General features: G+C 37.9%; 1 protein-coding gene across 3 annotated transcripts in view; it reads right to left on the reverse strand.

Annotated features, from left to right (window-relative positions):
• DPP10 (dipeptidyl peptidase like 10) overlaps nt 1–27825 on the reverse strand; it is a 737074-nt gene that overhangs the window by 645117 nt on the left and 64132 nt on the right. The window lies entirely within an intron of this gene.

A 27825-nucleotide genomic window follows, 5' to 3' on the forward strand; every position in this document is an offset into this window, starting at 1 on the left:
AAAAAAAGAGGTGTCGTATTTAGCAGTGACAGTCTCAATCTCAATGTGCCTTAAAACCATCATTAATAAAATTAGGCCAATCACACCTACTTCTCAACACTTTTTCTTAGAGAAAGCTGTGGAGCTTTTCTTAGTGAAACTGTTGACAAAGACAGACAAGTGTTTCCAATTGTGTTGATTTCAGATAAAGACACATTAGCAGATTCTCAATGCGCACAAGCCTGTTGCCAATAGTTACAGCTGGTGCTGTAATTACAAGTTGCATTTCATATAATAAAAGTAGTAAGATATTCCACTTTCTGCTTTCATGCTTTCTCCATATCAGATCATTAATTACCACTGTTATTCTACTGTCCACTGATGCCACAAGGAAGCCCAACTTCTGAAACATAATTCATTAACACACTAGAATGTTAGAAGTTGTACCTAAAGTGTATTGTTTCTTTACCGATGTTTTGTACAAGTTTTCTCATACATAACACATCTGAAACTACAAGACATTGTCATCCATTAATATAATTCTAGAAATAAGTTATAGAAGATTTTCTAGTCCTCATGTCTATGGGTAACTCAAGGTGTTTTTTTTAAATTTTTTATATTTATTTATTTTCCCTTTTGTTGCCCTTGTTATTTTTCATTGTTGTTGTTACTGATATAGTCGTTGTTGGATAGGACAGAGAGAAATGGAGAGAGATGGGTAAGACAGAGAGGGAGAGAGAAAGACACCTGCAGACCTGCTTCACAGCCTGTGAAGTGACTCCCCTGCAGCTGGGGAGCCCAGGGCTCGAACCAGGATCCTTGTGCTTTGCGCCACGTGTGCTTAACCCGCTGCGCTACCACCTGACTCCCTGTAACTCAAGTGTAATAAGGGGGTCCCAAGACATTAAATGGAGTAAAGGGAGTCTCCTCAACAAATGGTGTTGGCAAAAAAAATAGGTTGAAACGTTCAAAAGAATGAAATAAAACGACCTCCAAATGAATCAGAGACATGGATACTGTACAAGAAACCAGCAAATACATAGACAAAACACTGGAAGAATATTTCATGATTTCTGGTTAGGCAACATCTTCAAAGATTATAGTACAGCAGAAAAAAAAAAAGGACACAAGTGTGAGCCAAAGGGAATGCATTAAATTAAAGGTAAAAGTAACCATCACCAAAACAGAAAGACACCCTAAAATAGAAGATTTTACATGCTATACATTATACAGAGAGTAACCAAAATATGTAAAGAACTCATTAAACTTATAAATAATAAAACAAGTGTCCCCACTAAAAATGGGAAGAGGACAATGAACAGAATCTTCATCAAAGAAGAGATCCAAAAGGCCAATAAACATAGACCTTTAGACATATTTTTTAAAAATTCAAATTTAAAGATTATCAAAGAAACGAAAATAGGGACAATGAGATGACACTTGATATCCAAGAAAATGTCATACATTAGAAAGAACAAAAACAAGTGTTGGAGATGATGTGGCAGAAAAGGAACTTTATACTTCTGGTGGGATTGTAAATTGGTCCAACCCTTAGGGAAAATGGTCTGAGATTTCTTAGAAGACTAGAAATGGACTTAGTGATAAAGCAATTTCTTCTCTGGGGACTTAACCAAAGGGAAACAAAACACATTAGAAAAAGAAAAGAAAAGAAAAGAAAAGAAAAGAAAAGAAAAGAAAAGAAAAGAAAAGAAAAGAAAAGAAGAGAAAAGAAAAGAAAAGAAGGGAAGGGAAGGGAAGAAATAAAGAGAGCAAAAATAAAAACACAGAAAATATGCTGGGGCCGGGTGCTGCTGCACCTGGTCAAGCGCACGTTACAATGCGCAAACACCTGGGTTCGAGCCCTAGGCCACCACCTGCAGGGGGAAAGATTCACAAGTGGTGAAGCAGGGCTGCAGGTATCTCTGTCTTTCTCCCCCTCTATCATCCCCTTCCCTCTCAATTTCTGGCTGTCTCTATCCAAATAAATAAAGATAATTTTTAAAAAGTTTAAAAAAGGAAAAAGAAAAATATGTCATGAATTTTCCAACAATCCAGTATACTACATTCAAGTAATTTTTAACATATTCTTAAAACAAAAACACTTTTTCTCAACAACAAAAAGAGATAAATGTATACCTATGATCATAGCAAAACTATTTATACTGCTTCCAATTTGGAAGCAACTCCGATGCCCAACAACAGATGAGTAGCTAAGAAAGTTGCGATATACATCTATCCCTACATATCCATACATCTGTACCTATAGATAAAAGAACACTGCTCAACTGTTAAAAATTATAACATTATCTTCTTTGCTTCATCTTGCATAAATCTTGAAGGAGTTGTACTAAGTGAGGTAAACCAAAAACAGAAGGTTGAATAGTGTAGGCTCTCTCAGATAGGTGAAACTTAAGAAAGAATTAAAGGAAAGGAACATCCAATGTAAAACTTGAACAGGGTGTGTTGTATTATACAAAAGCAAAGTCTCTAGGGAAGGAGGAAGAAGTGTACGGGGGTGTGCTGTGGGTCCTGGTGCATGCTGGTAGAAAAGAAGCTAAAGTGCATGTGAGAGTGTTCTGTAGATAGTTATCACAGGGAGATGAAAACTGGATCTATGTGCCAACAACTGTACTCTAAAGCATTACTTCTCCAAGAAAATGATTTGAGGAGGAAAAAGATTTTCTAATCCAACTTTAGCAATTGAGGTAATGAGAACCTCATTATAAGATAGCAATTCTCAGCAGATTTTCTTAGTTGCTAATATAAATTTATCAAATGCAATTCTATCAAAAATGAGGCGTTAGATTAGTATGACTGGCAATAATTTTTGCAGGAAAATTTTCCAGGACACTGAAATGAATGTGTGATTTCAATGTCACATTAATATACCCTATGACCTCATACTTTTGCCATCATTGATGCCTGTCAATCCTCTTCATTTACAGACTGCACCCACATATCCACATACCGCATTCCACACTCCTCCCTTTTCTCTAACCTCTTCTGTTCTCACATTCAGTATGTAGTAAATTGTGTCCCTTGATTATTTTCTCTCCTTAATCCAAGTCAAGATTTGTGTCTTGGTAAAGATTCATTGTAGACAAGCTGCCCCATCAGCTTTCACAAAATATATTCACTGATCATGAATGGATAACTATGTTGTACTAGTCTCAGTATGTATCGATTTTATAAAACATAAAGAATAGATATTTCTTGCAGACTTAGCAGTTGCTAGGAAGGTGTATAAAGAGAATATTTAGATCATGTGATAAATTCTAACATGAGCACCCCCCCATCCCACTCAAGGACAATGAGCAGATTATGTTCAGGAAGAAAAAATTAATAAAAAATCTAATGTCTTTAAAGATACTTAAACAGTAAACTCAAAAGCATAACACTTCTGTTGTCCTTCAGTGTTTGATCAGCTTACTGGACAGATTCCTTTACTGTCTGGTAAGTCATCCATTGTAAAAATTCAACAAATACAAGATAATTATAGTAATACACAATAGCTATAATAATCATCATCATTCTGAATTGTTTGGTCATTTATCTGAAGCTATTCATTTACCACAATAGTCTTCCTGACCCCAGAGATTTACTGTTCTCTTCTTGGAGCCAGGCTAACCTTTATCGTTTTTTTTTAGGCAGCACTTAATAGCAGAAAATCAAAGTTCTTTTCTGTTTGATGGCTTGTCATGAACTTGAATTTCTTCTGTAAAAGATGTTTTTAAAAAAACATTGCTCAAAATTCTTGACACTTGCAGTGAATTCTTTCTAAAATCCTAGATGAGACTGTATAACATATTGATTAAAATATATATCAAATAAATTATTTTAAGTTATGCTTTATTATGAGATGTAATGACTGGGTTTCACACCACATTTTGAACATCTCCCAGGCAAGGGTAAAAAGCTCAGCATTAAAGCAGAGAACATTTCTGCTTGAGATACCAGAGGATCCTGGCCCAATGGCCAGATCTGCTAGGTGACAGAAATAAGAGTGCTCTGATAAGAGTGCTCTTTAATTTCTATTATTCTCTCTCTTTCAGAAATATAAATAAAAATTTGGAATGGGCTACAGCATACCCAGTAGAGTGTACATGTTACCATGTACCAGGACCCAAGTCCAAGCTCCTGGTCCACATTTTCAGTAAGGAAGATTCATGAGCAGTGAAGCAAGGTTGCAGAAGTTTCTCTTTCATACTCCTTCTTTAGCCCCCTTCCCTCTAAATTCCTTTCTGTTGAGAGAGAGAAAACGAAGGAAAGAATAAAGGAAGGAAGGAATATGCAAGAATGGAAGGAAGGAAAGGGAGGGAGAAAGGAAGGAAAGAAGGGAGGGAGGAAGAAAAGGATAGGAGGAAGAAAGGAAGGCAGGTAGGTAGGCAAACTAGTCAACCATTAGGAGAAGTAGATTCACCCTGCAATCACTGAAACCAAGGCGTGGCTTTAAACAGTGGTAAGCATATGCAAGGTTGGCTAGAGAATAAGACAGCAGATAAGTTTAGGGAGTAAAGAATAAATACACGGGAGTTGGGTGGTAGTGCAGTGGGTTAAGCGCACGTGGCGCAAAGTACAAGGACCGGCATAAAGATCCTGGTTTGAGGTGTCTATCTTTCTCTCCTCCTCTGTCTTCCTCTCCTCTCTCCATTTCTCTCTGTCCTATCTAACAACGACATCAACAACAACAATAATAACTACAACAACAATAAAAAACAAGGGCAACAAAAGGGAAAATAAATAAATTTTTAAAAAAGAATAAATACACTAATTACGGTTTGATTAAGTGAAATACAGAGTTATTGGCTCAGGGAGGGAGACGTGACCACCACCATGTAGTTGGAATAGAATTATTTAGAAATATATGCCGAGAATAAATGAAAAGGTTTAGAGGAATAGCATCAAAATACCTCATCATCGCCCTGAAAAGATGGTGCCATGGTCACCATGGTCGGAGACAGAGTTAGAGGGAGATTCAGGTAGTATCGCAATTCTCAGCCCCTAAACCATTAACGGGGCAAAGCTAGGAAACTGTTAACTTTATGCCACAGAAATTTCTCCATTGCCATAGAACTTCCTGTGTGGTAGACCAGGAGCTCAAACTTTGGACATACATATATGAAGCATGCTCAAAGCACTGACCTAGGCGAGCTATCTCTTCAGTTCAGTCTGATCTTTAAAAAAAAAAACAAAAACAAAAAAACAACTTTTTTTTTTGCTAAGGTAGCATACATTATGTAAGTTTTGCATATACAAAATTTCAAGTCAATACTTGTACAGACTATATCATGATCACCTCCAAAAGTCTACTTTCTGTCCATTACCATACAGTTGACTTTCTTTACCCTTTTTTCCTTTATTAACTCCCTTTCCTTCTGATGACCACCAATATGTCTCTGTATCCGAGAGTTTGTTTGTTTTCCACTAGTTGCTTGATTGACATGTTTCATTATATTGCTCATAGGAGTAAAATTACCTGACATTTATTTTTCCCCGTCTGACTTATTCTATGAGTGTAGTACTCTCAAGTTCCATTCATGTCATCTCAAATGGCAGTATTTCACCTTTCTCACTGCCGAAAAGTAGTGCATTGTATAAATGTGTGGTACATGTTTTTATCCCATTGAATGATTAATACCAAAAGCCACTTGTGTTTTACAATATTTTGACTATCATAAATAATATCACAGTAAAAGAAGGGGTGCATGTCTTTTTGTTTAATTTTATTTTCACAAGAACATTAGTTAGCTCTGGCTTATGATGGTACTGGGGATTGAACCAGAGAGACAAAAATATCAGGCATGGAAGCCCTTTTTGCATGACCATTATGATATCAGTCTGGTCCGGAGACATAAGTCTTCCTGAGTCAATGTTTTATATTCTTTGGTTAAATACCTAGAAGTAGAGTAGCTGTAACCAATGCTATTTGGTCTTATTTTTATAATCTCTATTAATTTATTGGATAGAGGCAGCGAGAAATTGGTAAGAATGGAAGAAAGAGAGGGCGAGAGACAGAGAGACACCTGAAGCCCTGCTCTACCACTTGTGAAGCTTCCCTCCTGCAGGTGGGGCCCAGGGGCTTGAACCTGGGTCCGTGTGAACTGTAATGTACACTCAACCAGGTGCACTACCACCTGGCCCCTAGTCTTAATTTTTTTTGAGGATCCTAATTAGTGTGTTCCATAGAGGCTCCACCAACTTCCATTCACACTAACAGTGTAGAAGTGTTCCTTTTTCTCCAAATCCCTGCCAATGTTTGTTGGTTTTGGATTTCAATATATTAGTCATTCTAAAAGCTGTTGAACTACAAAATGTCACTTTATACTTAACAGAATGATTATTATAAAAATGACTCTCCTCTCACATTATTATCAAGACTTTCCCCCTTCTCATTCCCTTCTTATTCACCTTAAATTTCTCTTACTTCTTAATTCACTCTATAATGGCCAGTGTAGGAGTGTACAGCACTTGACAGCTAGATGTATGTGCAGTCTAATTCATTCATGCTTGAATATTTATGATGAAAAAGTAGAATTGATCCACATGGGAGATAATATAAAAGTACAGAGAAGTCCCCAATGAAATTTCATCCTAAAAGGCAGGAAAGTGAGCATATGAAAGTATACTGTTTAAGACCATGGGTCAAGTCTAACTGTAAAAACGATGGACCACAGTTAATGCTCTGCAACTTGATGCACTTTCCAGTCCTTGTGTCCTGTGAGACTAATAATTGAGTCTTAGAGGAAATTGAATTAAATCCTAGAAGAGCACCTAGAAACTAAAAATGTGAGATATCTATCATGCATCAAAAGCACAAAACAAGGCTGAAAACTGACTGAAGGGAAGTTATACAGAGATAGCACCACACACTTGACAGAAATCAGTACTTTGGAGGAAGGAAAGTTCCACCTCTGGCATGGCATCTCTGTTGTAATCAATGACTTTAAATATCACTGCACTCCTATGAACTGGAATGCCATAAACTACATGAGGGTATGTGCTATCAAAATGATTTGCTATGCAGTGTCCTTCATGGAGACAATGTGAATTAACTGGTCAAGCACATAACAGAAATAAATATATGTTACTGGCTAGTGTAGATGGGGCCAAGGAAGGAAACGACTTGGAAACCTTAAATGGATTCAGATTTCTTTCTTTTTGGCCTCCAGGGTTATTGCTGGGACTCTACGAATCCACTGATCCTGGAAGCTATTTTTTTCCCTTTTGTTGCCCTTGTTGTTTGTCATTGTTGTTGTTATTACTGTTGTTGTTGGATAGGACAGAAAGAAATGGAGAGAGAAGGGGAATAGAGAGAGGGATAGAGAAAGATAGACACCTTCTTCACCACTTGTGCAGACCTGCTTCACCACTTGTGAAGGGAACCCCTGCAAGTGGGGAGCCCAGGTTTCGAACTGGGATCCTTGCGCTTCTCACCATGTGCACTTAATCCACTGCATTACCACTCAGGCCATGGATTCAGATTTCTTTTCAAGCCACCTAGCTTCTTTCTTTGATCATCAAACTTCTTAAAAAAAACATTTTACTTATTTTGGATAGAAACAGAGAAAAGTTGACAGGGAAGGAGGGTGGGAGAAAGGGACACAGAGAAATACCTGTGACACCTTTTTCACCACTCTTGAAACTTCCCTTCTGCAGGGGAAACTTGTGTTTAACTATGGGTCCTTGTGTAAAGTGTGTGCTCAACCAGGTGCACCACCACCCAGCCCCTGTTCATTCTTTTAAAACACAAAGACGTACTGAACATCAATTATGTGCCAATAACCATGCTGAGTGCCAAGTATCTGTTTGCTTGTATTTTGCTTATTCCCATCCTCACTCCTCATGAGGTTAGGAAGCTTGTTTGTCATCACTGACAACCCAGAATCCAAGGCAGTGCTTTACTCAAGAAGCATCCCGTGAACATTTGTGAAATTAAAAGTTAGAGAATGAAATACAAGACTCAGATCAGATGGGCCAAGGTATTCGTGAATACAAGGGTTAGTGGTCTGGTTAATAGTGAATCAATGTCATGTGGTCAAAAATCACGTGAATCCAAGTGCAGTCTGAAACAATGTGTCTGTCTGTCTATCTCTCATTGTCTATGCAGGACAAGAAGACTGTAAAGAACCAGAAGCCCATTTTTTCTATGGTCCTGCCGTCTCTTCCTAAGTCAGAACTATACCTGCCACTATGTCCGAATGTCCTTCCTTTTTATTCCTTCTCTCTCCAGGTCCTGATGGAATTGGAGTTCTGATCCCTCTAGTCATCTTCTCCTATTACTTTCCCCCAACTAGGAGATTGGACCAAAAAATTTTGGGGGTGCAGAAGGTGGGTGGTCTGGCTTCTGTAATTGCTTCTCTGTTGGACATGAGCGTTGGCAGGTGGATCCATATCGCCAGCCTATTTCTATCTTTCCCTAGTGAGGTAGGGCTCTGGAGAGATGGGCTTCTAACACATTAGCAAGGTGTCCTTCCTTTTTTCTTTTTCCTGTTCCCTCTCAGATACAGAAACAATGCCTGATTTCCTCACGTGTTCTCCAGATTCTCCTCTCTCAGTGACAGCTTAAAAACAAAGGTTCCTAGACAGTAAAGTTTTGGGTTCTGGTAGTACTGAAGTTCGGAGCCTAAATTTCTTTCTCTGGGAGTATGAACCAAAATTAATTTTGAGGGTGGCCAAGTGGTGGTGCACTTGGTTGAGTGCATATGTTACAATGCACAAGGACCTGGGTTCAAGCCCCTGGTCCCCACCTGCAGAAGGAAAGCTTCACAATTGATGAGGCAGTGCTACAGATGTCTCTCTAGCTCTCCCTCTCTATCTCCTTCCTCTCAATTTCTGCCTGTCTCTATCCAATAAACAAAGATATTAAAAAATTCTTTTGGAGGGATGGAGGAATTCTGACTTCTATAGCATATTCCTATCCCATATTAAAAATGTAACTACAATTAATTATAAAGGGCAACTCTAATTTTGGCAAATTTGCCTGACAAATTTAAAATATATGCCTAGAGCATATACCAGTATATTCTTGAATATTTTATTTGTAAAGTAACCATATTTATCTCAATTTTTTGTTGTAAGATAAGTAGAGTATTCAGGATGAGAGTTGGGACATACCATCTGGGAATTATGCAGAAAACACTTTGTATATGGCTAAATAAATGAAAGTTCTAAGTAAGTAGAAGCTTTTGCTTTGTTTTGGTTGGTTAATTTCCTGAACTTCTTTGCCAAGAGTAAAACTTAAATTTCAGTCATAAATTAAGACTAAGAATTGGAACTTAGTGAGTTAAAAATAGTTCACTGAGAAATTTCCCAGGAGACAGAGTAAAACACACAACCTCCACCGTATAAAATGTGTTTGAGGAGACAGTTTTAGATTTCAACTCTAAGATGAACTGGATTCCTTAAGGAAATGACATCCAATATTTGACTCTGGAATAAGCATATAAGACAATTTGATATAAAACAGAATTACACTATTATAAACTGGTATGTACCAAAATAATCTTTCATCTAACATCCTAACATCGATCTTTTGTAAATTGGAGAGCAGGCATAGCTACTTTAAACAGCAAATAATGGAAGCAAATCACTATTATTGCTTTTACTATTCAGATCATTACTTATCTCCTTTTCCCATGGGATGTGCAGGTTTTGTGTGTGTGTGTGTGTGTGTGTGTGTGTGTGTGTGTGTGTGTGTGTGTGTGTGTGTGCGTGTGTGTGTGTAACCTCCCCACTCCTATAACCCCCTGAACCATTTTCAGTCTGTCTAATTCTTATAATGAAAAGTCTATTTTTGACCGGCATAAGGATCCCGGTTCGAGCCCCCGACTCCCCACCTGCAGGGGAGTCGCTTCACAAGTGGTGAAGTAGGTCTGCAGGTGTCTATCTTTCTCTCCCACTCTCTGTCTTCCCCTCCTCTCTCCATTTCTCTCTGTCCTATCCAACAACGATGACATCAATAACAACAACAATAATAACAACTACAGCAATAAATCAATAAGGACAACAAAATGGAATAAATAAATATTTTAAAAAGAATTACTTAAAAAAAGTTATTTTCTAAACTTCCTTGTGCAGAAGTTTTCTAGAGCAATTTGCCATTCCCTGTGGATATCTGAGAGGTCACACTGAGAATAAAATTAGCAAGTGTACAATAAAAGCCTCTAAAAAAGTTAAAAAGGAAAAACCTAAGCATTTTCATGTTAAATGAGAAGTTGTAGGAAAGCTAATAGAGTCTAAATATCATGTTTTCATCCCCTTGAGGCAATACAAAGGTGCCAGTTTAACCTTTTGAACAATAGTTGATTTTCAAGCCAAGGTTCTATTGTCTATGATGATCCAATTCTAGCATAAATGAAGTCCTGGCCCTGTCAAAAATGAAAAGACTACTAAAACATAAATATAACCATGTTGTGCACGGTGTAGAGACTGAAATATATCTAAAATATACTGCAGGAGTCAGAATGATTGGGCAACTTATATGTATTTCAGAGTCAATGACTTAAGAACAAGTAGGACCAGAGAAATATTTCAGCCACTAGAGACAAGGATTTGGTTGGCTAAGACTCTCGGGTTCATCCCTGGCACCACACGAACTGGAGTGGTGTTCTGGCTGCTCTCTCTCTCTCTGTCTCATATAAAATAAATTAAATATATATATAAACAAGCATTGATTATTGCCACATTCAAGGAAAACAATGCAAACTGTATACTAAACACAAGTGTACATACACAACTATCATCTTGTCAAACTGTACGTGAAAAGCAGTTGACATGTCAAACTCGCCCCTTTGTTTGCTGATTTGTTTGTTTTCTCTCACCTCAAACTATTCTACAGCAGTGCAGGGCTTATAACAGAAAAGATTCCTGTTGAGAATTAAAATTCTAATGTTTCCAGGGCATATTTTAGAAAAGTCCAGCTACTGAACGGAGAATGCATTGTACTGCAAAATAAAAAGGCAAATTGTTAGGAAGGGGATGGGATACAGGGTTCTGGTGGTGGGAATTGTGTGCAGTTGTACCTCTCTTATCCTATGGTTTTGTCAATGTTTCCTTTTTTTGTAAATTAAAAATAATAAAGGCAAGTTGTTTTTTAGTCTTTACCCGTTACAGCAATGTTTTATATACTGGGAGACTTGACTCATACAAAGGTTATCTGATCAGTTAGGTGAATCATGAAACAATTGCCATGAAAATAAATTTAAATAACAAAAAATTAAATTATACTGCACAATGTGTAGAATAGCAAAGGGTTCATTAAAATAGATTTCTGAGTGTGTATGTATGCATGAGAGAAACAAAGAGCTTACTTGGTATGCAAAATGCAATTTCTTCTTGTGGAATGATTATGAAAAAAAAAACACTGATCTGTATAATCAAATTGGAAGATAACAGAACGTAAGAAATAAAGGGATTTTCTCCACATATACATATTGCTTATTAGATAGAACCTCCTCTATTTCCTTTAGGTTGATATGAACTGCATTTGCTTCATTCCCTTCACTCAGCTGACAACTGGCTTTGGTACGGGTTTCTATTTTATGTCTAGACTTTGTTATTAAATCACCCAGTGTAACTTGAGCATTACAAACATCTATTGAAATTCGACAAAGTGATTAGTCATTTACTAAGCCTTTAAACTATAACAAGTGCACCAAGTTGCTTTTCAACTTTTGGTACATTAACAAAAAGGCAGCCTACAGTCACATGATTATGGACACCATCAGTAAAGTTGCTAAGAATTTTGGGGCCTGGTGGTGGTGCACCTGGTTGAGCACACACATTACAATACACAAGGACCCAGGTTCAAGCCCCCTGTCCCCACCTGCAGGGGGAAAGCTTCAGGAGTGGTGAAGCAGGGCTGCAGATGTCTCATTGTCTCTTTCCCTCTCTATCTCCCCCTCCTCTCTCAATTTCTCTCTGTCTCTATCAAATAATAAACAAAAACATTTTTTAAAAGTTGCTAAGTATTTTTATATCTACCACTCAGTTTTTGTCCCTACAGTCCACTGAAGCATACTAAGTTATTTAACCTTCCTGAACCTTAAATAACTTCATATGTGAAATAGATGTAGCAAGCATTCATTTCAGTGTGCTATTTTCTAAGGTTATCTAGTAATTATAAAATGCATAGCAAAGCTGATATACACTCACTACTGAATAAAAGTCAGCTGTTATTATGATTACCAGGATATATTAATGATGCATGCATTGATATATAAAAATGAGAGTATTCATTCCACATGCATTTTGGGAACCTGTCATGTACAATGGTTATGGAAAGAAAAGAAAGAAGAAAAAAATACTGGCTTCTTGAATCTTGTGAGGATAATGCAGAATGCACACACAGAATGTCTTTCAAAACAGTGACTACATGACAGTTCTCCATAAATGCAGAGAAGGAAGAAAGTACTTAATCTGCAAGGTTAAATCTGAGAGAAACAAAACTGAAGGCTTTATAAAATTAAAGTGCAAATTCAAACAGTTAGTTGAAACATTGTAAGCAAAATTAATAAACCAAAGTGGACACTGAGTCATTCAAATCTGTCACCTTTGCACCCTTGAGTTCATGAACTGCCTTCTTTCTGGTGCTCAGCGTTTTGTGTATATTACATTTTTAGCTCATTAAATGCACTGCATGCTTTTGTTTTTATTTTTTTCTCAGAAAAAGAGGTGAGATCCAGAAAAGTTAAATAAGGAGTAACTATGAACTGAACTCAAGCTACCAAGGGCAAACACTGCACTTTTTACATTAAAGTACTTTGAACACTGCCTCCACAGAGAGATTCATTCATGCTGGAATAAAAGAACATGAGGTTAGAAAACTATAACAGAGTCCTGAATACTAAAGTGCAATGAGTGATTTAGGCCAGTAAAGAGCAATGGCTTAGAGGCTGGGCTGTGACACAGCTTGTTAGGGGTGTATGTTACCACGTGCAAAGACCCTGGTTCAAGCCTCTGCTCCCCACCTGCAGAGGGGAAGCTTCCGGACATATAGCTTTTGATTGCACCTCATAACTTATCTTTTTTCTGGATAATTAATTAATTTTGGTTTAAAATACAAAACTTTCAAATTTGAAAACTTCCAAGGCATCAGTTCACAGACTTTGAAAGTAATTCTACAGATATTTGTGCTTTATAAAAATATCTTTACATATTTCCTTTCCAACATACTATAAACAGCATTAAGTGACCATCGCATATTTTCTTCTTATAGTATATTACTTATGTAGTTTCAACCTTCTCATAGTTAATTTGATTCATAAAAGAACTTGAAAGAAGGCAGCAATTATTTACTACCAGATACAGAGGGTTTTCTAACTAAATCTGACTTTCATTTTTATTAGTTGCAATATTTAGTACGACAACCTTACCACCGCTGCAAGACAGTGCCTATTCTCCAGAAAACATTCATTTATGCCCAGACTTTTCTACTTCATGTTACTTGACTTATAAACTCATGAGTTTGCTTTTATCTGTGTGAATAAAGTCAATTGACATTGTGAGAAAATACAGTTTTGCATATAGTAACTTACATAACTTGACTTTATACTCGGGATGGGACTGTACTCATCGGTGTGTAAAGCACATGCCATCCCAGGTGATCCATCTCCCAGACCCTAATTTCCAAATAAAATTAACTCTTGAGATAGTCATTCCCAGCCCAAACAGTTTGATGTCATAAAATACCAGAGGTAGTGTCCACCTGCATTCATAGACTATAAGAATTTTTTTATGAATACTGCTGTTATACAGACTTCCCAGTTTTTAGTACAAGCATGAAATAGACCTTGATGAGTACATGTCTGAAGCGTATGTGCCTTGCTTTGGTGATGTCTTATTATGCTGTTTTTCTTGAAATGTGTAGTTCTTCAGACAGAATACGTACCTTATGCTATATTGAAAGGTTAACTTATTACACAAAGGCATACAAAGGTAACTCTGTGGGCATGTAAAATGTGAGCTCAAAGAAAGTAATTTAAAATAATGGCTTTTGTTCTCAAATTGAATAAATTTACTCCTCCCAGATATTTAATTAAATTGTGCTTCCTCTACTATTGGATAGACTGAATTGATACACCAGCTATAAGCAGGCAACAGAGTATTCTAATAAATTATAAATCACAGAAGTGTTCAGTAAGGCATCACTGTTTAGGTTTTAAGTATTTTGGAATTGAATAAGATTACTAGTCACAATATTAGCTAGCATTTTAAACACTGTTTTCATTCTTATTGTTTTATTTGCAATGTGGATGACTGATAATATTACATGAATTAAGTCAGACATATAGATTTACTATGTGTAAAAGCATTCTCATGGAATTATAAGATAGAACCACAAAGTGGCAAACTGGTAATTTTCTGCCTCAAAGTGGAAGTAGATGTTGTTTATTTCCTTTTCTTTCAATGTTTCCATAGAAAGGTATAAGGTTTAACAAGTCCTCTTGGAGGTATTCCCAACTATGTACAAGTCATCAATTTTAATTAATTATATTACTAAATGAAGAATATACTAAACAGGGAAAGAGAGGCATAACTATGATAGGAAATACTGTCAATGAAGCTCACCCACAACTGGAATGTTACTCTATATGTCATGACAGCAAAACCTGTAAAGCAACAAATAATAACAGCATTCTAGCTGACAGGAAACTTAGCATATGTACTTGGATGAAGAGTAAATAACATTGAATTTAAGCTTTGTTAGTGACAGATAACACTGCTGTCAGATAAAACACTCCACAACAGTTTTTTTGTTGTTTTAGTGCCAACACTGAATGCATGCCAGATTTCACAGTCACCGGAAGACATGTTTTCCTTTTTCAATTTCAGAAAGGCAGAGACACACATAGAGAGAGAAAGAGACAGTATGACACAGTCCACTACTCACTGAGTTTCCAGTGGTGCAAAATACTTGGGACAGGGAGTCAGGCGGTAGCACAGGGGGTTAAGCTCACGTGGTGCAAAGCACAAGGACCAGCATAAGGACCCAGTTCCAGTCCCCGGCTCCCCACCTGCAGGGCAGTCACTTCACAGGCGGTGAAGCAGGTCTGCAGGTGTCTATCTTTTTCTCCTCCTCTCTGTCTTTCCCTTCTCTCTCCATTTCTCTCTGTCCTACCCAACAACGACAACATCAATAATAACTACAACAATAAAACTACAATGACAAAGGGAATAAATAAATAAATATTTTTTAAAAAATTTTTAATACTTGGGACTGCTACATGGTGCTAAGAGCTCAAATTCAGGTATTCATGCATGGCAAAGTGAGTGCTCTGCTGAAGAGCTATGGTAATATAATAATTAATATAATATTTATTTCATGTAGATAAAGGAATAAAAAAGTAAAAAAGATAAAAGTAAAAAAAGAATTATGTTATACTAAGCTTTGGAAGATGTACAATATTTATTCTAAAATTCCAATTGTTTAATATTTATTTTATTTATTTCATGTGAGGTAGGAAGAGTTTCTTATTAGAGACAGAAGTCTCTTTAAGGGGCCGGGTAGTGGAGCACCTGGTTGAGAGCACTTTGCAGTGCACAAGGACCCTGAGTTCAAGCCCGTGGACCCCACCTGCAGGGGGAAAGCTTTGCAAGTGTTGAAGCAGCACTATAGGTGTCTCTCTGTCTCTCTCCCTCACATCCCCTACCCTCTTGATTTCTGGCTGTCTCTATTCAATAAATAAATCAAGAAGTAGGGTCAGTTGGTAGCTCAGGGGGTTAAGCACACATGCTGTGAAGCTCAAGGACCAGCGAAAGGATTCCAGTTAGAGCCCCTGGCTCCCCACCTGCAGGGGCATTGCTTTACAAGTCATGAAGCAGGTCTGCAGGTGTCTTTCTCTCCCTCTCTCTTTCCTCCTCTCTTGATTTCTCTCTGTAAAAAAAAAAATTTAAAAGTAAATCAAGATAATATTTTTTTTTACAAAAAGAGAAGTCTCCTAAAAAGACACAACCTCAAAGATAAACAGGCAGGGCCAATGAAATAGCTCACTTGAATAGTATAAAACTTAGCTAGTGTGTGAGCCAGGTTCAAGCCCTTTTTTGTTTATTTGTTTGTTTGTTTGTTTTTACCAGAACACGTCTCAGTTCTGGCTTATGGTGGTGCGGGGGATTGAACCTGGGACATTGGAGCCTCAGGTATGAGGGTCTGCATAACCATTATGCTATCTTTGTCCATTTTTTAAATTGAATTATTTTAGTTTTTTTTAATTTCTTTATTAGGGATTAATGGTTTACAGTCAGCAGTAAAATACAATAATGTACAATAGTTTGTGCAAGTGTAATATTTCTCAGTTTTCCACATAAGAATTCAACCCTCACTAGGTCCTCCTCTGCCATCATGTTCCAGGACCTTTATTTTTTTCTTGTGTTGTTGAGTTATTGATACATTTTGTATATCCATCTTTCTATGATTCAAAAAATGTTTTCTCCCTCTGTGGGTTTTTACTTGTTCATTGTCTTGATATTAGCATTTGATGTATAAAGTTTTTTTTATCTGTTTTTTAATCTTAAAAAAAGATTCAATATACCAAGGTTAAATAATAAATCATTAAGAAAAAGAAAATCTAAAGGCATCAATTTATATTAATAAAATTATGGTCAAGCCCTTTCTCAATAATGGGATGTCTAGGATTAAATAACTTCAAAAGAAAACTTAAATATTTAAAGAACTAATAACAGTTCTTTTTAAAGTCTTCCAACAAGAGAAGAGAATGAAATACATGTAAAATAATTTTATGAAGCTAGGATTACCTCTTCCTAGAACCTCACCTCCCTCCTTTTCCACTAGGAAAAGATAGACACAGACCGGGACTATGGACTGACCTGCAAACACCATGTCCAGCAGAAAAGTAATACAGAAACCAGAACTCCAACCTTCTGCACCCCAGATGAGTTTTTGATCAAACTCTCACAGGGGTATATGATAGGTGAAGATGACCAGAATTCCACCAGGGCTCAAAGTGTTTGTCACCAGGAATCTTGTTTTGATACCAGAAATAAAAGGGAAGTAAATATGGAAAACACCAGAGGTAACCAGAAACTGTTTCTCTTATCTGAGAGAGAAAGGAGAAGAAAAAGGCACCCAGGAATAGCAGTAGATGTAAGAGTGACTTAGAAAGAAAGTGAAGGCAGGACTACGGAAAAAATGGGGGAAAATATATACATATATATTAGATAGATAAATAGATAGATAGATATAAAGATAGATGATACATAGATATAGATATAGATATAGATATAGATATAGATATAGATATAGATATAGATATAGATATAGATATAGATATAGATATAGATATAGATATAGATATAGATATAGATATAGATATAGATATAGATATAGATATAATCAGCCCATATGTGTGATCTGGAAACTACTGCAGTTTCCAGTGGAGGGGATGGCAACCCAGAACTCTGGTTTTTGGGAAGCATGTGGAATTATACACATATTATCTTGCAATTTTGTAAATCAATATCAAATCACTAATGAAAAAATGTTCACATTACCTTAGTAACAAAAATAGACAAAAACACTACAAGGTAAAAAAAAAAAAACACTACAAGAAAACTGCAGGTCTAAACATCTCAACAAAATATTAGCAAACCAAATTTAATTGGACAATATGTGGGCTGTAAGGACATTCCAGCATATGCAAATCAATAAAGGTGACAGACACACTGACAAAAAGAACTGTAAAAATCACATGTTCCACTTAGTGGGTGCTAAAAAAATCATTTGATAAAATTCAACACCCTTTAATACAAAAGCAAACAGACAACAAAAAACATTCAACAAGATAAAAAAAAGAAAGGAAGGTGGCTATGTTTAGTAAACACTTAACATATTCAAAAGAGAAAAGCTTTTCATCTAAAATCCAAAACCATCCCAGTGTCTTGCATCAATTTTATTCAACATAGTACTAAAATTTTATCCATAGAAGTTATCAAGCTAAATATATAAAAACCATCCAGACTGGGAAAGTCTAAAGTCTCTGCACATGACATAATACTATATAAAGGAAAAGCTAAAGACTCAAGCTAATTAGAACTACATATGTTTTAAATTTCAGAAGACAAAGTTAATGTACAAAAATCACTTGGATTTCAAATCAAGACGTCAGTGAGATACAATTTCACAGCTGTCAGAATGTTATATATTAAAAAGGACAGAAACAGCAAGTGTTAACAAGAATATGGGGAAAAAGAAGTCCTTTCATACTGTTAGTGGGAATAAACATGGTTCAGTCCAAGTAGGGAAATTCCTCAAAACATTAGAAATGGACCTACCATACAATCTGGCAATTTCCAAGGAAGACAAAAATAAATATTCAAAGAGATCTATGTGCACCTATGATCACAAAAATACAATTTATAGTAACCTAAATTTGAGAATATCCCAAATGTTCAATGGTAGTTGAATGGTTAAAAATACCAGACTCAGCTATAAAAAATACAGAGATCTTCTCTTGTGGATATTTCCTGGACAGAATCTGAAGGAATCATGTTAAGTGAGACAAGTCAGAAGAAAAATAACAACTGTCAGTTGACCAAACTCATAGGTGGAATCTAAGAAACAAAGGAAGAGAACTGAAGGATGAAACTTAGACTAGTTTTTTTATTACAAAAGAGCCAAGGACTCTAAAGGGAGCATTGGATGTAAAGGTATAATGTCCCAAGTTTGATCCCTGGCATCACGTGTGCCAGAATGATGTTCTGGTTCTCTCTCTCATCAAGTAGCAAATAAATCTCCTTTAGAAAGAAGACATGTTATTATAGTACACAAGGACCCTGGTTCAAGCCCCTGGTCCCAACCTGCAGAGGGGAAGCTTCACAAGTGATGGAATAGTGCTGCAGGTGTTTTTCTCTCTTTACCTCTCTCTCCCTTTTTCCTCTCAACTTTTCTCTGCCTATCCAAAATAAAGAAATAAAAACACTTAAAAAATAAAAAGAAGACATGTCTATGAGTTTAACGCTATACTACAAAATATTAACTCTGCGATAAAAATAAATAAATAAATAAATTCACTTCTCTAAATAAAAAAGAAGGCATGGGGCGACAGGCAGTTGGACTCCTGGATCTGGTTTTGGTTAAGGAGACCACATACAGAGGAAAAGCTTCATGAACAGTGGGGAAACAATGCTGCAGATGTCTCTCTTTCTCACACCCTATCTCTTCCTGCCCTCTCAATTTATCTTTGTTTTACTAAAATAAAAGAAGAAATAAATTGCAACAAGAAGAGGTGAATCTGTCTTTCATATACTGAACCACAGAGATAAACCTTGTGGCTATAAGAAAATTAATAATAGACACCAAGTTACAGATGCTACCACAACATCAACCTGAATTCCTTGGGCAGAGGACTTCAGCAATGTGCCCTGGAACCCCATCTCTCTGGAGCTCTGCCCCACTAGGGAAAGACAGAAACAGGCTGGGAATATGGATCGACCTGCCAACATTAGCCCATGTTCAACGGAGAAGCAATTACAGAGGCCAGACCTCCTTCCACCTTCTGAACCCCATAATGACCCCCCAGATAGAAAAGAATAGGGAAGCTTCCAGTGGGTGGATGGGATATGGAACCCTGGTGGTGGGAAATATGTGGAATTTCACCCATCTTATCTTATGGTTTTGTTGGTATTTTCTACTTTTTATTTTATAATTAAATTAAATTAAAAATTAATAATAATACAATTAAAAAGGACATGGTGTCCCATGAACAATTATAGAGAAAGACTTAAGTTTGTGGTGGTCTTGGTAGAGATAAGAAATTCTACGCAAGGGGCCAGGAGACGGTGCATACATTTAAGACAAAGATTCCCACCTCCAAGGGGAGAGTTTCACGAGCAGTAATGATACAGGTGTGTCCTTATTTTCTTTCTTCTTTATCCTTTTCCCTCTTCTTTTTTTTTTTTCCCAGAGTATTGATCAGCTCTGGTTTATGGTGGTGCAGGGGACTGAACCTGAGACTTTGAAGCCTCAAGCTTGAGAGTTTGTTTGTATAACCCTTATGCAATCTACCCCCACCCACCTTTTCTTTCAATCAAAGGGAAAAAAGTTTGGCCCCAGAGTGGTGGAATAGTCATGCAGACTTTGAGCTCCAGTCATAACCTTGCTGGACAAATAAAATACAACAACAACAACAACAAAAACTGCATTTGTAGGGTGGAGATAGATAGCATAACGGTTATGCAAAGAGACTCATGCCAGAGGCTCCAAAGTCCCAAATTCAATCCCCTGCACACCATAAGCCAGAGCTGAGCAGTGCTATGATAAAATAAAAATAAAAATAACCGATGTCAACCCTTCAGCTCTAGTACTCTGTTGTTCCTAGCTCATAGGACTCCTTAATTCCATTTCATGTAGTGCATTTCCTAACAAAGCCCCAACACTTAGATATAAACCAGGACCCAAGAGACACAGCACATGTACACATGTATCCGTAAGTTAGAGGAAAATATATACTCTAAAGCAAAAGTACACAATAGTTTGCAGTGATCAAATAAGTCAGGCAAGAAAGTAGAAAGACCTAAGGAAGACATCAAATTGTTTCTATTTAGACCTCGATATTCTTTCTCCTCACCTACTTCTTATTTCACTTCCCTCAATCACTCCAAGGCTAACCTTGTCAGACAAAGTAAGGACTACTAACTTTGACCAGCATACTTTAATGATGATTCTTTTGCTTACTACCTACCAGGCCACCTCATCTCCCTGGACCCTGGTCAGGGAATCCTGGGATTCCCACACAGACTTGATGGGACTAGACCTCCTTCTCTCTACTGCCACTGGTCATCTCCATCAGGAACAAATAATGGACCCCTTTGTGGACCCCTGCAGGACCTACCCCTCAATCCCCTACTACTTGAGGAAGATGGGTCTGGTAATGGGTACAGCCTAGAATGTCCCTAGCTATGACCACAGAATATGAGCTCAGACCTATAGGGATGCAGAGGTTACACAGGTTACTGTGCTGAATCTGAGCCCCAGGTTAAATCAATGGAGTTGATAGTTAAAGGTATTTATATAATTTTCCCTTATTAAGGAAAATAATAATAATCCCACCATGGAGCTACTCTCTTCCCTCCTCCAGCTCTCTAGTTCTATTTCAACCCTGATACCATCTCCCCAGATAATACCTTTGGTCCACCTGCATGTTAGCTATTGGGATCAGGCAAAATTAGTATAGTCATGGGGCCCTTGGAATATACCTAACATAGACCTACTAACTTTTTCCAAAACATAGACTCCAAATCTCACCTGCTATATTTGTGCCTTTAGGTTCCTGATTATTAAATAATTTATTCTGCTTTATATCTTTTTTTATTTTACTTTTTGCTGCCCTTGTTTTTATTATTGTTGTAGTTATTGTTGTTATTGATGACGTCGTTGTTAGGACAGAGAAATGGAGAGAGGAGGGGAAGACAGACACCTGCAAACCTGCTTCACTGCTTGTGAAGTGACTCCCCTGCAGGTGGGGAGCTGGGGGCTCGAACCGGGATATTTAGTCAGTCCTTGAGCTTAGAGCCACAACTGCTTTATATCTTAATGCTTTTCAGCAACCAAGCTGCAGATGCTACCATGGCACAATCCTTATTTCCCTGGGCATATGACCTCACCAATGTGTACTGGAGCCCCACCTCCCCAGATTTCTATCCCACTAGGGCAAAACAGAGGCAGGCTGGGGGTATGGACTGACCACAATGCTCAACAAAGATGCTGCTGGTGTGTGTCACTCTTTTCTCCTTCTCTATTTCCCTCTTCCCTCTCAATTTCTCTCTGTCCTATGGAATAAAATGGAGAGGGGAAAAAATGCAGGGGATGGCCACCAGAAGCAGTGGATTCATAGTGCTAGCACTGACTCCCTGAGATAACCCTGGAGGCAAAAAAAAAAAAAAGTTCATGTTATTCTACAGGTCTGCTGCAATTTCTTTCAGACTCCCTATCACATATTTCACAGAATTAGAAAAAATCTTAAAGTTCACATAGAACCACATATCACCCCAATAGCTAATGCAATATTGATAAAGAATAGAAAAACTAAAACCATCACACTTTCTGAATTCAAATACATTATATATAGTAATGAAAACAATACGGTATTGGCATAATAAATATAAATCAATGAAAGAGAAAACTGAGCCAAGATAAAACCCCATAAAAATAATCAGTTAATTTGTAGCAAAGAATAACCATCAGAAAAATAATACAGCAATCTATAGAAGATAAAAGTGTAATATCCCACATACATAAGTAAATTACACAACTCAACAGAAAAACACAATATCCGTGAATTAAAATGGATAAAGGCTCTGAGCAGACTTTATTCCAAAACGGACATACACAGCACCAACAAAGGTGTTCAATCACGGAAGTACTCAGGGACACCACATCAAAAACCACAATGTGGGGGTGGGGGGGTTGGTCAGTAGCGCAGTGGGTTAAGTGCAAGTGGAAAAGGGCAAGGACTGGCATAAGGAGTCTGGTTCGAGCCTCCGGCTCCCCACCTGCAGGGGAGTTGCTTCACAGGCGGTGAAGCAGGTCTGCAGGTGTCTTTCTCTACCCCTCTCTGTCTTCCCCTCCTTTCCCGATTTCTCTCTGTCCTATCCAACAATGAACGGCATCAACAAGAACAACCACAACAAAGGCAACAAAAGGGGGAAAAAATGGCCTCCAGGAGCAGTGGATTCATAGTGCAGGCACTGAGCCCCAGTAAATAACCCTGGAGGCAAAAATAAATAAATAAATAAATAAATAACCACAATGTGATATTATCTCATACCTGTTTGGCTGCCTTTTAACCCAAAAAAGAGGTAGTAAATACTGAGGATGTGATGAAACGGAAACCTTTTTTACATTATTAGAGAGAATATAAACTGGTACAGTCACAATGAAATCAGGAAAAAGATAAATCTTTAAAGATTTTAAAAATATAATGACCATATGACCCAGCAACCTCACTCTTGGATATCTAACTAAAAGAAACTACATCACAATATAGCAAAGACAGGTGTAATCTCATTTCTACTGTGACAATATTGACAATGACTAAGATTGATGAAAGAAGATGTGATACCTATGTGTGTAACTACACAGAGAGGGGGGTGAGAGAGAGAGGGAGAGAGGGAGAGGGAGAGGAAGAAGGAGAGGGAAAGGGAGAGGGAGAGGGAGAAGAAGAGGGAGAGGGAGAGAGAGAGGGAGAGGGAGAGGGAGAGGGAGAGGGAGAGGGAGAGGGAGAGGGAGAGGGAGACAGAAAGGGAGAGGGAGGGAGAGGGAGGGAAAGGGAGAGGGAGGGAGAGGGAGAGAGGGAGAGAAGGAGAGGGAGAGGGAGAGGGAGAGAGGGAGAGAAGGAGAAGGAGAGGGAGAGAGAGAGAGACAGAGAGACCTTAAAAATAAGAACGCAGTAATGGTTACCAGAAGAGAATGAGTAGTAGAGTAATTAAGTCAGGCTGGGTGGGTCATTTGTAAAATGAAGGTTGGAGATCTGATATTTGATGGTTGAAACATAACACATACAGGGTTTACTTATAATGCTGAAACCTACATACTTTTATAAACTGAGTACTTGACTGATACCCATACCCATCAATCTATTTCCCCATAATTTCATTTATGCCCACAGTTTCACAGAGGATTCACAAATGAGCAAGCCATGCTCTCCAGCTACGTGATCTACCTGAAATCCTAATCTATATATTCATATACTTTGGTGTCAATATTTACATGTCTCAGAAATACTCAGAAATTGAAAATCAGACCAATGATCAAATGCCTCCACTTGGCATTTGTTCAGGGTTATATATCCTAAGGAAAGCTTCCACTTTCCATAGCTGATGAATCATAAATCTGAAGCCTCTTTAACTCACCCCTCCCATCAAAAGAACTGTCCCAAAGAAACATCTAACTTTGCCTAATCACATCTGAAATCTCTCTCCTTTTCTCCCTCTCTATAGTCCCTTCCATAGATCTGACTACCATGATTCTTCTTCTGCTCTATCTTAGTACCTTCTATCAGCCCTCTTGTTGGCCCTCTTACTGCTCTTTAAGACTGCCCTCCACAAAAGCCAGAGGAATTTATCCATGATGTTATCATCATGCAATGACTTATGTCTTAGTTTTAGTATACACGTCTAAGTATAGAATACTGTATATAGACTTACGATATAACTTCCAAATAAAAGGTGAGAAGAATGCACCAATTAATGTCTGGATTCAAATTCTAGCTCTGCCAGGACTGTGTGAAGGGGAATCATTTTTTTTATTTCAATGCCCTCATGTGTAAATATCCAAATAGTAATCACACCAGTCTCAAAGTTACTGAGCATAATTCACATGATAATTGTATAATGTTTGGTACAACCCAATTATTCCATGCTTGCCACCTAATAATTCTCCATAATACTACTTCTAATTCAACTTTTCCCAAATTTGCTGTTATTTTCTAATCTCTACCCTCATAAAATTTATTTCAGTTTCTAGTTTCAAAAATCATATGGTCTATTTTTCCTTTCTTCTCCTCCCCTATATTTCTATGTCCTGGTTTGTATGTGGTTAACCCAATTCTCTCATGCTTCAAAATTTCAGAACAGTGCATTCAAAATTTCAATTAGGTCAGGTTCCCTTTCTGCATAAGCTCATAAGAAATAAGAAAACACTTATTTTCACAGTATTTATATAGTTTAAATTTTTTAAATTTATTTTTTATTTAAGAAAGGATAAATTAACAAATCCATAGGGTAGGAGGGGTACAACTCCACACAATTCCCACCACCCAATCTCCATATCCCACCCCCTCCCCTGATAGCTTTCCCATTCTCTATCCCTCTGGGAGCATGGACCCAGGGTCATTGTGGGTTGCAGAAGGTGGAAGGTCTGGCTTCTGTAATTGCTTCCCCACTGAACATGGGCGTTGACTGGTCGGTCCATACTCCCAGTCTGCCTCTCTCTTTCCCTAGTAGGGTGGGTCTCTGGGGAAGTGAAGCTCCAGGGCACATCCATAAATCTTACATTTATTCATTTCATCAATGTCCACCTTTCAGTTAATAAACTATAAACCCAAAGATAGTTTGACATGCTACTTTGGGCTCATCATTGAATCCTCTGGACAAATAATCCTACCCAATGCATAGCAAGGAGTAAATAAATATTTACTGAAGAATGTTTCATGATGTCCCCAAATATGGGATATTTATTTATATGAAATAATTATTATGCAACAAATTTCATGAAAATGAATTTTGCTCCTAAATCCTATGACTAGCTATATTTTTGGCAAGCATTCGGAAGCATCTCTGTGTCCTTCCATTCAGAATTTTTACCTATCAATCTGATTCTAAACCTTCTGTTTATTCAGATTTCTGCAGACTTCCCTACATACTGTTTCTACTAATCTACCTCCTTGTTTACTAATATTTTTTTATTGATACATAATTTTCAGGTAATCTTTTTGGTTTTGGTGAAACATTCTCAGCCAACATTGTGTACAATGTCTACTAAAATCATTGACTCTCAGGGGCCAGGTGGTAGCACACTGGGTTAAACACACATAGTACAAAGTGCAAGGTCTAGCAGAAGAATCCTGGTTAGAACCTGGGGCTCCCCATTTGTGGGGTGTGGAGGGGTCGCTTCACAAGTGGTGAAACAGGCCTACAGATGTCTTTCTCTCTACCTCTCCATCTTCCCCTCCTATTTCAATTTCTCTCTGTCCTATACAATTAAAAATAATAATAAAAACAGGGAGTCTGGGAATAGTGCAGCGGGTTAAGTGCACATGGTGGGAAGCCCAAGGACTGGCTGTAAGGATCCTGGTTGGAGCCCCCGGATCCCCACCTGCAGGGGCTTCACAAGTGGTGAAGTAGGTCTGCAGGTGTCTATCTCGCTCTCCCCGTTTTCCATTCCTCTCTCCATTTCTCTCTGTCCTGTCTAACAACGATGACATCAATACCTACAACAATAAAAAAAACAAGGGCAACAAAAAAGGAAAATAAAATAAATAAATATAAAAAATTTATTAAAAAAAATGGAAAACATGCTCTCCAGAAGCAGTGGATTCATAGAGCCATGTACCAAGCTCCAATGATATCCCTGGAGGCATAAATGAATAAATAGATAAATAAAAACTGACTCTCTCTGATTTCAAAATGCTACCATATGGGAGACTTCCAGGGCAGAGCTACAGTAACACAGTCACAGAAAGTTGTCTCTCTTAAAATAATTGCACAGGGTAGACTTAGGATAGGGCCCACTTTCCCGCATGCATCTCCCAATCCATATCAAATAATATTGCATCAGCCGATCGCAACCTAATCAACACAACGATTGCCACCTCAACATGCTTCACTTCAGACTGTGTCCAGAGACTTCACGTGTGGAATGACAACCCTTCAGCTTCATTACTCGGGTGAGACCTTTCCTTTCATAGCATTCTCTAATTCCATCCCAGGTGGATCACTTTCTAACAAAGTCCCAAAACCTAGATATACACCAGGTTCTGTGAGAGAGAGCATATGTTCACACGTATCCATAAACAAGTGCAAAATATATACCTGAAAGCAGAAGTACACTAAAGTTTGCAGTGAGTTACCCCCCCCCCCAACACTTCCTCTCCACTATTCCTTTGGGTCCATGATTGCTCAACAATTTGTTTGGCTTTGTATGTGAACTCTCTTTTCAGCCACCAGGTTCCAGATACCATCAGGATTCCGGCCAGGCTTCCCTGGACTGAAGACCCCACCAATGTGTCCTGGAGCTCTACTTCCCTAGAGACCCACCCTACTAGGAAAAAAGAGGGGCAGACTGGGAGTATGGACCGACCAGTCAACGCCCACGTTCAGCCGGGGAAGCAATTACAGAAGCCAGACCTTCCACCTTCTGCAACCCACAATGACCCTGGGTCCATGCTCCCAGAGGGATAGAGAATGGGAAAGCTATCAGGGGAGGGGATGGGATATGGAGATTGGGTGGTGGGAATTGTATGGAGTTGTACCCTTCTACCCTGTGGTTTTGTTAATTTATCCTTTCTTAAATAAAATATAAATAAAAAAAAAGAATGCAAGAAACCACTAAAGGACCCAAGTAGCCTGGAAGCAAAGGAGCCCTCAGAAACCACTACTTAAAGCTTTAGAAGCCACAGGCACCTGAGCAAAATGCAAAGAACCATTCACAAGGAGACAGAATTGAACACTCTACCCAAGCAGCATCATGGAAGTCTATCAAACTCTAAAGTGTCCCAGCTACCATAGAATACATGATGATGGGAGGTCAGACTCCAGCAGGCAAGTGAAGTGATTTTAATCTCACAGCAAAGGTTCTGTATTTGGGAGTCACTCTGGGAAAAGAAGGAGGTCTAGGATGTCCCCCTGCACCACCACCACCACACCCTCATCCCCATACTCTACTTACCTAGTTGTTCATAAAATCTCCAACCATTCACATTTCTTTCAAGACAAATTTTCTCATTATTAATGTAAGAACTAAAAAAGTCATGTCATTAAAGAGCATGAGGATACAGCAGGATATTTGTGTTTCCCCTGAGCTTAATTTCAACCTAAAGGTGAGATGTTGGTCAGTGTTTTTTAACAGTTCCTAAGTGCTTGACTAATTACAGTTAAGATCATTTTTTATCTCTACTTGCTAAGTTTTCATAGCTTTTCAATTGAAAATTTAGGATGTCAAAATACAGAACTTTCTGTGTCACATATGAGAAACATCAGTCTTTAGATGATTCAGGAATATAGTACATTTTACTACTATTTTTAAGTATTTATACATGATGATTTATTGGCATCAGGAACACAGACAAAAATATTTAGTAAGGATGGAGTTATAGGGTCCAGGGTGGAACAACT

This window comes from Erinaceus europaeus, chromosome 18, assembly GCF_950295315.1.
Source record: "Erinaceus europaeus chromosome 18, mEriEur2.1, whole genome shotgun sequence".
NCBI lineage: Eukaryota > Metazoa > Chordata > Mammalia > Eulipotyphla > Erinaceidae > Erinaceus > Erinaceus europaeus.